The sequence below is a fragment of the Hyla sarda genome, assembly GCF_029499605.1.
Source record: "Hyla sarda isolate aHylSar1 chromosome 1 unlocalized genomic scaffold, aHylSar1.hap1 SUPER_1_unloc_13, whole genome shotgun sequence".
NCBI classification, from domain to species: domain Eukaryota; kingdom Metazoa; phylum Chordata; class Amphibia; order Anura; family Hylidae; genus Hyla; species Hyla sarda.
Genome location: NW_026607574.1, coordinates 79,368 through 92,313, shown reverse-complemented (window position 1 = coordinate 92,313; position 12,946 = coordinate 79,368). Strand labels below are relative to the sequence as shown.

The 12,946-nt window shown below is 46.8% G+C and overlaps 1 pseudogene; it reads left to right on the top strand.

Annotated features, from left to right (window-relative positions):
* The first annotated feature begins 6,067 nt into the window (after positions 1-6,067).
* Positions 6,068-12,829, top strand: LOC130297967 (oocyte zinc finger protein XlCOF7.1-like; annotated as a pseudogene).
* The last annotated feature ends 117 nt before the right edge of the window (positions 12,830-12,946 follow it).

The window sequence follows — 12,946 nt, the reverse complement described above, 5'->3', positions numbered from 1 at the left end:
CTGTTGCTGCTTGGTTGGTATCTGGCTAATACTGAAAATAGGGGGAACCACGTTTTTTTTTTACTTAAAAAAACCGCATAGGGTTCCCCCATATTTTCAGTATCAACCAGATACCAACCAAGTAGCAACAGCCTGACACAAGACATTGTAAGATATTTTTTATTTTAAAAACACTCCCCACAGCCCTTGTTAACTATTTTATTGAAAGAAAAAAAAACGCTGGTCATCGTCGCAGTCCTCCGCCATCACGTATCCTAAAGAAGATGAAAAGAAAAAGAAATATAGGTTAGTACATTTTTTGCACTCTCCCCTGGAGAGAGCCCACATAATGCAGCGTGTTCCTAAACAGGGAGCCTCCAATTGTTGCTAAACTACAACTCCCATCATGGAGGCTGTAGTTAAGCAACAGCTGGAGTCTCCCTGTTTGGTAACACACTGCCAGAAAGGTTCTGTTCTCATTATGCAAAATGCATAATGTGAACAAAGTCAGGCCTGGACTGTGTAGCTCCGCCCCCTAATGACATCACTTGGGGGCGGAGCAGTAAAGGTCTCAGGAGTGAGACCCCCTTTCGATCTGTCCCTCTGCCCTTGGACTACTACTCCCATTAGGGGCCAGAGTCTGTCCCATGATGGGAGTAGTTGTACCGCAGCGATGAGGGATGGCACTTGCACATCCCCCGATGCGGGACTCTTTTTGGAGAGTTAGGATTACTACTCCCATCATGGACAGACTCCGCCCATGATGGAAGTTATAGTCCAGGGGCCGCTCGCAGCAGGTCATTCTATAGAGACCCACTGCGATCCGCATTTATTAGCTGCACAAGCCGGCAGCACATGCGGCTCCACTGCGCTCCCCGCCGGCTCCTGTATACGCTGTCATAATTCATAATCCCTGCCGCCGGGAGAGGGGAGCTCTGATTGGTCAATAGCTATCCACCAATCAGAGCTCTCGGCAGCGGGGATTAGGACTTATGACAGCGTATACAGGAGCCGGTGGGGAGCGCAGTGGAGTCACATGTACTGCCGGCTTGTGCAGCTAATAAATGCGGATCGCAGCGTCTCTATAGAATGATCTGCTGCCATCTGCCCCTGTACTATAACTCCCATTATGGGCGGAGTCTGTCCATGATGGGAGTAGTAGTCCTAACTGTCCCAAGAGTCCGGGGGGGATGTGCAAGTGCCGTCCCTCAGCGCTGCTACAACTACTCCCATCATGTGACTGACTATGTTCCATGATGGGAGTAGTTGTAGTTTAGCAGTGTTGAGGACGGCTCCTGCATCCCCCGGTGTCTCGGTAGAACACTTTCCTACGCGTCCTTTTTGTATTTTTGCAGTTAAAAAATAAAAATAAAAAATGCGTCAAAACAATAAAAACGCACATGATAAATTAGTTTCCACTGCACAATACATTCCACAATACACAAATACCGAGTCCTTGCTTTTGGCTCTATCAAAAAAGACGCAAAATAACTCACTGCGCAAACAATTGCGCTACAGATAGAAAAGAGAAATCTCCTCCCACTAATAATAAATCCCCTTAGAGCGGTTTGTGGGGAGGGGCAGAAGACCTTTAGTATTGGGGGAGGGGTTCTCTTGGGGGGTGTTTGGCGCCGTTTGTGTCCGGTAGGTGACGTCCATTAGGAGGATAGCGGGAGAAGAATGTGACATGTGACGTCTTTATGAATTATAACGGATGTTACAGGAATCACAGTCATGTGATCGGATCCTCTTTACCCGTTATGGCGACTCCCGTTAGGATCCGTTACAATAACGGGCGATAAGGGCAAAGGTCAAAGAGAGAAAAAGCCACATAGTGTGAATGTAGCCTAAGTAATACTCTGCAGGGGGGCCCGACTAATACTCTGCGGGGGCCGACTAACACTCTGCGGGGGCCGGGTAACACTCTGCGGGGGCCGAATAATACTCTGCAGGGGGGCCCGACTAATACTCTGCAGGGGCCTATAGAGCCGGTCTGGAGTCTGCGAGAAGCACAGATCATATCCCCAGAGGCTTATGAGTGGCCTGCTGTAATGCTCTGCGGGGGGGGGGATTGCTGTAATGATCTGCAGAGGTTCTCTTGGTGTCTGCAAGAAGCATTACAGCACCCCCTCCCCCCACAGAGCGTTACAGCAACCCCCTCACCCAGCAGAGCGTTACAGCAACCCCCTCCCCCCGCAGAGCGTTACAGCAACCCCCTCCCCCCACAGAGCGTTACAGCACCCCCTCCCCCCACAGAGCGTTACAGCACCCCCTCCCCCCACAGAGCGTTACAGCAACCCCCTCCCCCCGCAGAGCGTTACAGCAACCCCCTCCCCCCGCAGAGCATTACAGCAACCCCTGCAGAGCATTACAACCCCCCCCCCCCCCCGCAGAGCATTACAACAACTCCTAAGCCTCTGGGGATATGAATTGTGCTTCTTGCAGACTCCAGACCGGCTCTATAGCCCCCTGCAGATCATTACTCGGGCCCCCTGCAGAGTATCACTCGGTCCCTGCAGAGTATCACTCGGTCCCTGCAGAGTATCACTCGGCCCCCTGCAGACTATTACTTGGCCCCCTGCAGACTATTACTTGGCCCCCTGCAGACTATTACTTGGCCCCCTGCAGACTATTACTCGGCCCCCTGCAGACTATTACTCGGCCCCCTGCAGACTATTACTCGGCCCCCTGCAGAGTATTACTCGGCCCCTGCAGAGTATTACTCGGCCCCTGAAGAGTATTACTCGGCCCCTGAAGAGTATTACTCGGCCCCTGAAGACTATTACTCGGCCCCTGCAGACTATTACTTGGCCCCTGCAGACTATTACTTGGCCCCTGCAGAGTATTACTCGGCCCCCTGCAGACTATTACTCGGGCCCCTGCAGACTATTACTCGGGCCCCTGCAGACTATTACTTGGCCCCTGCAGACTATTACTTGGTCCCTGCAGAGTATTACTTGGCCCCTGCAGAGTATTACTCGGGCCCCTGCAGAGTATTACTCGGTCCCCTGCAGAGTATTACTCGGGCCCCTGCAGACTATTACTTGGCCCCTGCAGACTATTACTTGGTCCCTGCAGAGTATTACTTGGCCCCTGCAGAGTATTACTTGGCCCCTGCAGAGTATTACTTGGCCCCTGCAGACTATTACTTGGCCCCTGCAGACTATTACTTGGCCCCTGCAGAGTATTACTTGGCCCCTGCAGACTATTACTTGGCCCCTGCAGACTATTACTCGGCCCCCTGCAGAGTATTACTTGGTCCCTGCAGACTATTAATTGGCCCCTGCAGACTATTACTTGGCCCCTGCAGAGTATTACTTGGCCCCCTGCAGACTATTACTTGGCCCCTGCAGAGTATTACTTGGCCCCCTGCAGAGTATTACTTGGCCCCTGCAGAGTATTACTTGGCCCCTGCAGAGTATTACTCGGCCCCTGCAGACTATTACTCGGCCCCTGCAGACTATTACTTGGCCCCTGCAGACTATTACTTGGCCCCTGCAGACTATTACTTGGCCCCTGCAGAGTATTACTTGGTCCCTGCAGAGTATTACTTGGCCCCTGCAGACTATTACTTGGCCCCTGCAGACTATTACTTGGCCCCCTGCAGAGTATTACTTGGTCCCTGCAGAGTATTACTTGGCCCCTGCAGAGTATTACTCGGCCCCTGCAGACTATTACTCGGCCCCTGCAGACTATTACTTGGCCCCTGCAGACTATTACTTGGCCCCTGCAGACTATTACTTGGCCCCTGCAGAGTATTACTTGGCCCCCTGCAGACTATTACTTGGCCCCTGCAGACTATTACTTGGCCCCTGCAGACTATTACTTGGTCCCTGCAGAGTATTACTTGGCCCCTGCAGACTATTACTTGGCCCCTGCAGACTATTACTTGGTCCCTGCAGACTATTACTTGGCCCCTGCAGACTATTACCTCCCCCGATACTAAAGGTTCTGTCTCCTCACCAGCAAATCACTCATAACCGCCAAATCTATTGTTCTCCTACAGACTCCGCACTGGCTCCGCCTACTCCAGTCTAGTCACATGGCTGGTCACATGGTCATGACATCATCGCAGGTCCTGTAAGTACACGGCTCCTCTACAGATACAGGTATGTGTGTTCTCTCCCTGTCAGGATTCTCTTACGTCCCTCCAGCAGCACAGATGGTATATTCCTCCCCCCGCACACTGGTATGACCCATGCATTGTACTGACAATAAAACCTTACAAGGGTTAATCGCCCCCCCCCTCCCCTATATAGAGGCCGATCCCCTCATCCTGTGCACAATGTTCAGAACACTGGAGCCCCAGAGAAGCCCTATAAAGGTGACTCCGCCCCCAGACATCTTCTCCTCTCTCTGGGGGAGGGGACAGACATTGATCTATAGATAAAATATAGTAAAATGATACATTAACCCTTCATCTCCCACATCCTATAAATCTTCCCATCTCCTCCGGCTCTGGTGTCCAAGGTGATAGATTAGTCGCCATCCATGAGTCTCATGATAGATTCTACCAGACGTGGCCCCCGTGGATGTGATTCCAGGATCCTGTGGAGTCGCCGTCCTGTTGTGTCCTCCAGCGTGTTCTCTGCTATATTGCTGGGTCATGTGATTGGTCGTCCATTCCCGCCTTATGCTCCTCCCCCCCTTGTTTCCCTTCACCCTCTATCCTCCCTTTTCCTTCTCTTTTCTTTTCGTTTACCTTCTTGTCTTTCTTTTCGTGTTCTCGGTGTTTGTTCTTCTGTATTTGATTCTTTGCCGCCAAAGATTCTGAAAGATTTTCTGGTAAATTTCCGAGGACGTCATCATAGAGGAGAACTCATCCGAAATCATTGTGACTATAATGTCTCCTCAGATGTTTCCCCAGATTATCTCCAGGACATGGATTTTATTTCTCCATAGAATCTGGTGCGGTTTATCATCGTCTCCTCTTCTTCCCTTCAGGTTTCTCCAATCCAGGATCCTCTGCTGATATCTTCTATATAAGAGAATTCTCCTGGATGACCCATCAACCATGGAGAGAGACAGGAACAAGATGGCCGACAGGATCATAAACCTCACCCTACAGATACTCTTCCGGCTTTCTGGAGAGGTGAGGGATTCTGGGAGTGATGTCACATGACCTCATTCTTATCTATGTAATAACAGATGGATATGACTGGAGAGGTGAGGAATTCTGGGAGTGATGTCACATGACCTCATTCCTATCTATGTAATAACAGATGGATATGACTGGAGAGGTGAGGGATTCTGGGAGTGATGTCACATGACCTCATTCTTATCTATATAATAACAGATGGATTTGACTGGAGAGGTGAGGGATTCTGGGAGTGATGTCACATGACCTCATTCTTATCTATGTAATAACAGATGGATATGACTGGAGAGGTGAGGGATTCTGGGAGTGATGTCACATGACCTCATTCTTACCTATGTAATAGATGGATATGACTGGAGAGGTGAGGGATTCTGGGAGTGATGTCACATGACCTCATTCTTATCTATGTAATAACAGATGGATATGACTGGAGAGGTGAGGGATTCTGGGAGTGATGTCACATGACCTCATTCTTATCTATGTAATAACAGAAGGATATGACTGGAGAGGTGAGGGATTCTGGGAGTGATGTCACATGACCTCATTCTTATCTATGTAATAACAGAAGGATATGACTGGAGAGGTGAGGGATTCTGGGAGTGATGTCACATGACCTCATCCTTATCTCTGTAATAACAGATGATATGACTGGAGAGGTGAGGGGTTCTGGGAGTGATGTCACATGACCTCATTCTTATCTATGTAATAACAGATGGATATGACTGGAGAGGTGAGGGATTCTGGGAGTGATGTCACATGACCTCATTCTTATCTATGTAATAACAGATGGATATGACTGGAGAGGTGAGGGATTCTGGGAGTGATGTCACATGACCTCATTCTTATCTATGTAATAACAGAGGGATATGACTGGAGAGGTGAGGGATTCTGGGAATGTATGTAGTGATATTAATGTGTCTCTCCATACACAGGATTACACAGTAGTGAAGAAGTCCTCTAGTGGGCGCTGTCAGGCTCCTGTGTGTGAAGGATGGGGAAGAACCCTGAGCCCAATCCCGGGGCCCCCACCTCACTCCCTGATACATGAGGAAATGGATGAACAGAAGATCCGAGAACTCATCAACAAGATGATGGAGCTGCTGACTGGAGAGGTGACACTGCTGGGACATTATACAGTAATGGAGGGGTCTGGTGATGACTGGAGAGGTGACACTGCTGGGACATTGTACAGTAATGGAGGGGTCTGGTGATGACTGGAGAGGTGACACTGCTGGGACATTATACAGTAATGGAGGGGTCTGGTGATGACTGGAGAGGTGACACTGCTGGGACATTATACAGTAATGGAGGGGTCTGGTGATGACTGGAGAGGTGACCCTGCTGGGACATTATACAGTAATGGAGGGGTCTGGTGATGACTGGAGAGGTGACCCTGCTGGGACATTATACAGTAATGGAGGGGTCTGGTGATGACTGGAGAGGTGACACTGCTGGGACATTATACAGTAATGGAGGGGTCTGGTGATGACTGGAGAGGTGACACTGCTGGGACATTATACAGTAATGGAGGGGTCTGGTGTTGACTGGAGAGGTGACACTGCTGGGACATTATATAGTAATGGAGGGGTCTGGTGATGACTGGAGAGGTGACACTGCTGGGACATTATACAGTAATGGAGGGGTCTGGTGATGACTGGAGAGGTGACACTGCTGGGACATTATACAGTAATGGAGGGGTCTGGTGATGACTGGAGAGGTGACACTGCTGGGACATTATACAGTAATGGAGGGGTCTGGTGATGACTGGAGAGGTGACACTGCTGGGACATTATATAGTAATGGAGGGGTCTGGTGATGACTGGAGAGGTGACACTGCTGGGACATTATACAGTAATGGAGGGGTCTGGTGATGACTGGAGAGGTGACACTGCTGGGACATTATATAGTAATGGAGGGGTCTGGTGATGACTGGAGAGGTGACACTGCTGGGAATGCTGGGACATTATACAGTAATGGAGGGGTCTGGTGATGACTGGAGAGGTGACACTGCTGGGACATTATACAGTAATGGAGGGGTCTGGTGATGACTGGAGAGGTGACACTGCTGGGACATTATACAGTAATGGAGGGGTCTGGTGATGACTGGAGAGGTGACACTGCTGGGACATTATACAGTAATGGAGGGGTCTGGTGATGACTGGAGAGGTGACACTGCTGGGACATTATACAGTAATGGAGGGGTCTGGTGATGACTGGAGAGGTGACACTGCTGGGAATGCTGGGACATTATACAGTAACACCACTGGAGGGGTCGGGGTGATGACTGTATCATTGTGTGTCAGGTTCCTATAAGGTGTCAGGACGTGGCGGTCTATTTCTCCATGGAGGAGTGGGAGTATGTAGAAGGACACAAGGATCAGTACAAGGATCAGGTCATGATGGAGGATCAGCAGCCCCTCACATCACCAGGTAATAGACATGACTATATACACACGTCCTCTCATTATTTGTATGTAAAGAATGAATTCAGTCTCTGTATGTGTTCCCTACAGTCAGATCCAGTAAGAGAACAGCACCAGAGAGGTGTCCCCGTCCTCTTGATGAGCAGAATATGGAGGTCATTACTACAGGGAAAAATCTGATCTTTATTAATGCTACAGACATAAAGGAAGAAGAGACGGATGTGAGCGGTGATGAGCAGTATAAGGAGGACAAGGACATTCCTACAGGGAAAGGTCTGACTTATATAAATGCTACAGACATAAAGGAAGAAGAAGAGACAGATGTGAGCGGTGATGAGCAGTATAAGGAGGACAAGGACATTCCTACAGGGAAAGGTCTGACTTATATAAATGCTACAGACATAAAGGAAGAAGAAGAGACAGATGTGAGCGGTGATGAGCAATATATGGAGGACAAGGACAGTCCTATAGGAAAAGATCTGATCTATATGAATGCTTCAGACATAAAGGAAGAAAAAGAGACAGATGTGAGCAGTGATGAGCAGTATAAGGAGAACATTCCTACAGGTAACCGCCCAAGTGAGTAGTAACCACTAAATACAGAGAAGGGTCACAGATTCTATTCAGTCACCGGTTGCAATAATATTTTCGGGAAGTATTGGTGTAACTAGAATCTTCAGGGTAAATACTATTCCCCTCCCCCCCTCTATAGTGACTCTATAGCAGTCGACTTGATCCCATCACCACTACATAGTGACTGAATAATACCGCCATACTGTTTATGAATCAAGCACATTATATACAGACTAATATTACTCCATATAGCAGTAGATACCAGCTCTCTGTCTCTCTGGAGTCGCTATCTTTCCTTTTTCATCCTGAGGAGAGGGGATAAGTGTCTGATCGTGGGGGGTCCGACCGCCGGGACCCCCCGTGATCTCCTGCCCAGCACCCCAGATCTCTCCAGGCACAGGTGACCTCCGCTCCGTGCAGGGATTACTGTCAACCACCGCACCAAGAGGTGCCTGACATGTCTCTCCATGAATCTCTATGGGAGAGACGGAGATACACAAATGTGATGCCAGGCAGAAGATCGCGGGGGTCTCAGTGGTCGGACCCCCCCCCCCAGTGATCAGACATATATCCCTATACACAGTAGGGGATAAGGACTCATGTACTAGAATTTTCCATTAATCCGTTAACGACGCAGGATGTAAATGTACGTCCTGGTGAGCTGGTACTTAACGCACCAGGACGTACATTTATGTCCTATACATAACCGCAGGCATCGCAGCAGGTCCTGGCTGCTGATCGCAGCCAGGGACCCGCCGGTAATGGCGGACATCGGCGATCGCGCGGATGCCCACCATTAACCCCTCAGATGCCGTGATCAATACAGATCATGGCATCTGCAGCATTGCGGACACTAAAAGGGATGATCGGATCGTTCGCAGCGCTGCCGCGGTGATCCGATCATCCAGAACGGCGCACGGAGGTCCCCTCACCTGCCTCTGCTGCCTTCCACGGGTCTTCTGTTCTGGTCTGCGATCGAGTAGACTAGAGCAGAAGATGACCGATAACACTGATCAGTGCTATGTCCTATGCATAGCACTGAACAGTATTAGCAATCAAATGATTGCTATAAATAGTCTGCTCTGGGGACTATTAAAGTGTAAAAATAAAAGTAAAAAAAAGTATTTAAAGAAACTAAAATAAAATGTGAAAAATCCCCTCCCCCAATAAAAACGTAACTTGTCCCATTTTCCCTATTTCACCCCCAAAAAGTGTAAAAAAATAAATAAAATATATATATATATATATATATATTTTATATACATATTTGGTATTGCCGCGTGCGTAAATATCCAAACTATTAAAATAAAATGTTAATGATACTGTACGCTGAACAGTAAAAAAAAAAAAAGTCCAAAATAGCCCCAAAAAAATTATAAAAAATTTATTTAAGTTTTATATAAGCAAATATGGTATTAAAGGGGTATTCCAGGCCAAAACTTTTTTATATATCAACTGGCTCCGGAAAGTTAAACAGATTTGTAAATTACTTCTATTAAAAAATCTTAATCCTTCCAATAGTTATTAGCTTCTGAAGTTGAGTTGTTGTTTTCTGTCTAACTGCTCTCTGATGACTCACGTCCCGGGAGCTGTGCAGTTCCTATGGGGATATTCTCCCATCATGCACAGGACGTGACATCATCATTGAGCAGTTAGACAGAAAACTTCAGAAGCTAATAACTATTGGAAGGATTAAGATTTTTTAATAGAAGTAATTTACAAATCTGTTTAACTTTCTGGAGCCAGTTGATATATAAAAAAAAAAGTTTTTGCCTGGAATACCCCCTTAATAAAAAGTACAGATCACGGTGCAAAATTGAGCCCTCATACCGCCACTTATATGGAAAAATGAAAAAGTTATAGGCCTTCAAAATAGGGGGATTTTAAACGTACTTATTCGGTTAAAAAGTTTGCGATTTTCTTTTAAGCGCAACAGTAATAGAAAAGTATGTTATCATGGGTATCATTTTAATCGTATTGACCCAAAGAATAAAGAACACGTCATTTTTACTGTAACTTGTACGGCGTGAAAAGGAAATTTGCAAAATTGCGGTTTTCTTTTTAATTTCCCCACACATAGTACTTTTTTGGTTGCGCCATACATTTTATGGTAAAGTGAGTGATGGCATTACAACGGACAACTGGTCGCGCAAAAAACAAGTCCTCATACTAGTCTGTGGATGAAAATATAAGAGTTTTATGATTTTTTTAAGGTGAGGAGGAAAAAACGAAAATGTCCAAAAGGACTGAGTCCTTAAGGGGTTAAAGGGGTACTCCGGTGCTCCAGCGCTCGGAACGCTTAGAGCCAGAGGCAGAGATTGTGAAGTAGTGGCCAGTAGTGATGTTACAACCACTGGAATCTGGCTTTTGTTTAGAATGGGGGGTGCTGCAGGAGATCCTCGGGGCTCCAGCAGCCGGACCCCCGCGATCAGACATCTTATCCCCCATCCTTAGGATAAGAGATAAGATGTCTAGCAGTGGAGTACCCCTTTATATCACTTCATTCTTTCCCTCTGATACGGAAATGTTCCGGTTCGGGTCACCTGTGTGGGTCCAAATGGAGGTATAGGTGCGGCTGGTGAGCTGTGAGCCAAAATCATTAAAAATAAAGGTTCCTCTTTTAACTTGGTTCCAGGAAAATTTCACTAACTTTATTAGGTCATAAGTCTTTCTATACACATTAATAGACAAAAGACCAAAATGTGATACTCTCTGCCTAGACAGGATAGGGGATAGGTTATAGATCGCGGGGGTCCGACCCTTGGGACTCCCCGCGATCTCCTGAACGGGACCCTGGCAGTCTGCCTAAATCGGCCGTTCCGACCCCTACAGGATGCCGCTTCCGACACACCACCTCCTACATGTATTTCTATGGGATACATGGAGGGGGAGTGTCAGCCGCCGCTCCATGTAGGGGTCGGTCCGCCCCCTTCAAGCAGACTGTCAGGGCTCCGTTCAGGAGATCGCTGGGAGTCCCAAGGGTCGGACCCCTGTGATCTATTATGTATCCCCTATCCTTTGCCTGAATTCTCTGGCTGGCATGAGGCGGTTTGGATGACTGCTCCATTATAACCTGCGGGGTCAGGTGGATTGGGGGGCACGGTCATTTGGTCCCTGACCGGGCCCCATAGCAGTGATTTTCCCTGAGGCTGTGTCCACATGATTGTCAAAGACGGGTGTCCCTGCTCCTTGTAAGGCAGTGGTGTCAACCTGTGGCCCTCCAGATGTTGCAAAACATCAACTCACGGGTGTGCTGGGAGTTGAAGTTTTGCAACATCTGGAGGGCCACAGTTTGACACCACTGTTGTATGGCTGCTCCGCTATTATAGCAACTATATTTCTTCAGTTTTGCAGTAAATCTTATTTAAAAATGAAGGATGGATTTACAAAATACTATTGCTTAGAAATACAAAAATGTCCTGGGTTGTTAAGGGGTTAATAATGATAATAAAATCTGTGTTATTCTCTGCAGATTCTTGTACCAGGAGATCAGAGGAGAATCTTATATCTTCAGATTATAAAGCAGATGATGATATCACACAAGATACATATGAAGAACATTCCATTATCCCAGATACACCCTCAGCCCTTCACAGCCAAGATCTGTCATCTCATCCTTATATACAGGTCCTGTCTTCTCAGTCATCACAGGATGTTCAGCAAAAAGAAAGTCATAGAAGGGGCGCTGGACATCAACGAGCTCATACAGGAAAGAAACCATATTCATGCTCAGAATGTGGGAAATGTGTTACTTCTAAATCAAGTCTTGTTAAACATCAGAGAATACACACAGGAGAGAAGCCATTTGCATGTTCACAGTGTGGAAAATGTTTCACTCAGAAATCATATCTTGTTGAACATCAAAGAACTCACACAAGGGAGAAGCCATTTTCATGTTCAGAATGTGGGAAATGTTTTCCTTTTAAATCAGGTCTTGTTGTACATCAAAGAACTCACACAGGAGAGAAGCCATTTTCATGTCCAGAATGTGGGAAATGTTTTACTAATCAATCAAGTCTTATTCAACATCAAAGAACTCACACTGGAGAGAAGCCATTTTCATGTCCAGAATGTGGGAAATGTGTTACTAATCAATCACATCTTATTCAACATCAAAGAACTCACACTGGAGAGAAGCCATTTTCATGTCCAGAATGTGGGAAATGTTTTACTAATCAATCAAGTCGTCTTCAACATCAAAGAACTCACACTGGAGAGAAGCCATTTTTATGTCCAGAATGTGGGAAATGTTTTATTGATCAATCAAGTCTTATTCTACATCAAAGAACTCACACTGGAGAGAAGCCGTTTTCATGTGCAGAATGTGGGAAATGTTTTACTCAGAAATCAGGTCTTATTCAACATCAAAGAACTCACACAGGGGAGTAGCCATTTTCATGTGCATAATGTGGGAAATGTTATACTGTGAAATCAAATCTTGTAAAAACATCAAAGAACTCACACAGGGAAGAAGCCATTTTTCATGTGCAGAATGTGGGAAATTTTTTACTGATAAATCAAGTCTTATTCAACATCAAAGAACTCACACAGGGGAGAAGCCATTTTCTGTTTCAATAGTTTTTATTGAATATTTTTTGACAATCTAAAAGAACAATGCAAGTCCCTTGCAGGGGACTAAGTAGAAGTCAAGCAAGTATATAAACAGGTAAACATACAAGTAAAAAAAATCAAAAGAACCTAAGAACAAAGGTGGAATAAGTGTCACGATGCCGGCTGGCAGGTAGTGGACCCTCTGTGCCAGAGAGGGATTGGCGTGGACCGTGCTAGTGGACCGGTTCTAAGCCACTACTGGTTTTCACCAGAGCCCGCCGCAAAGCGGGATGGTCTTGCTGCGGCGGTAGTGACCAGGTCG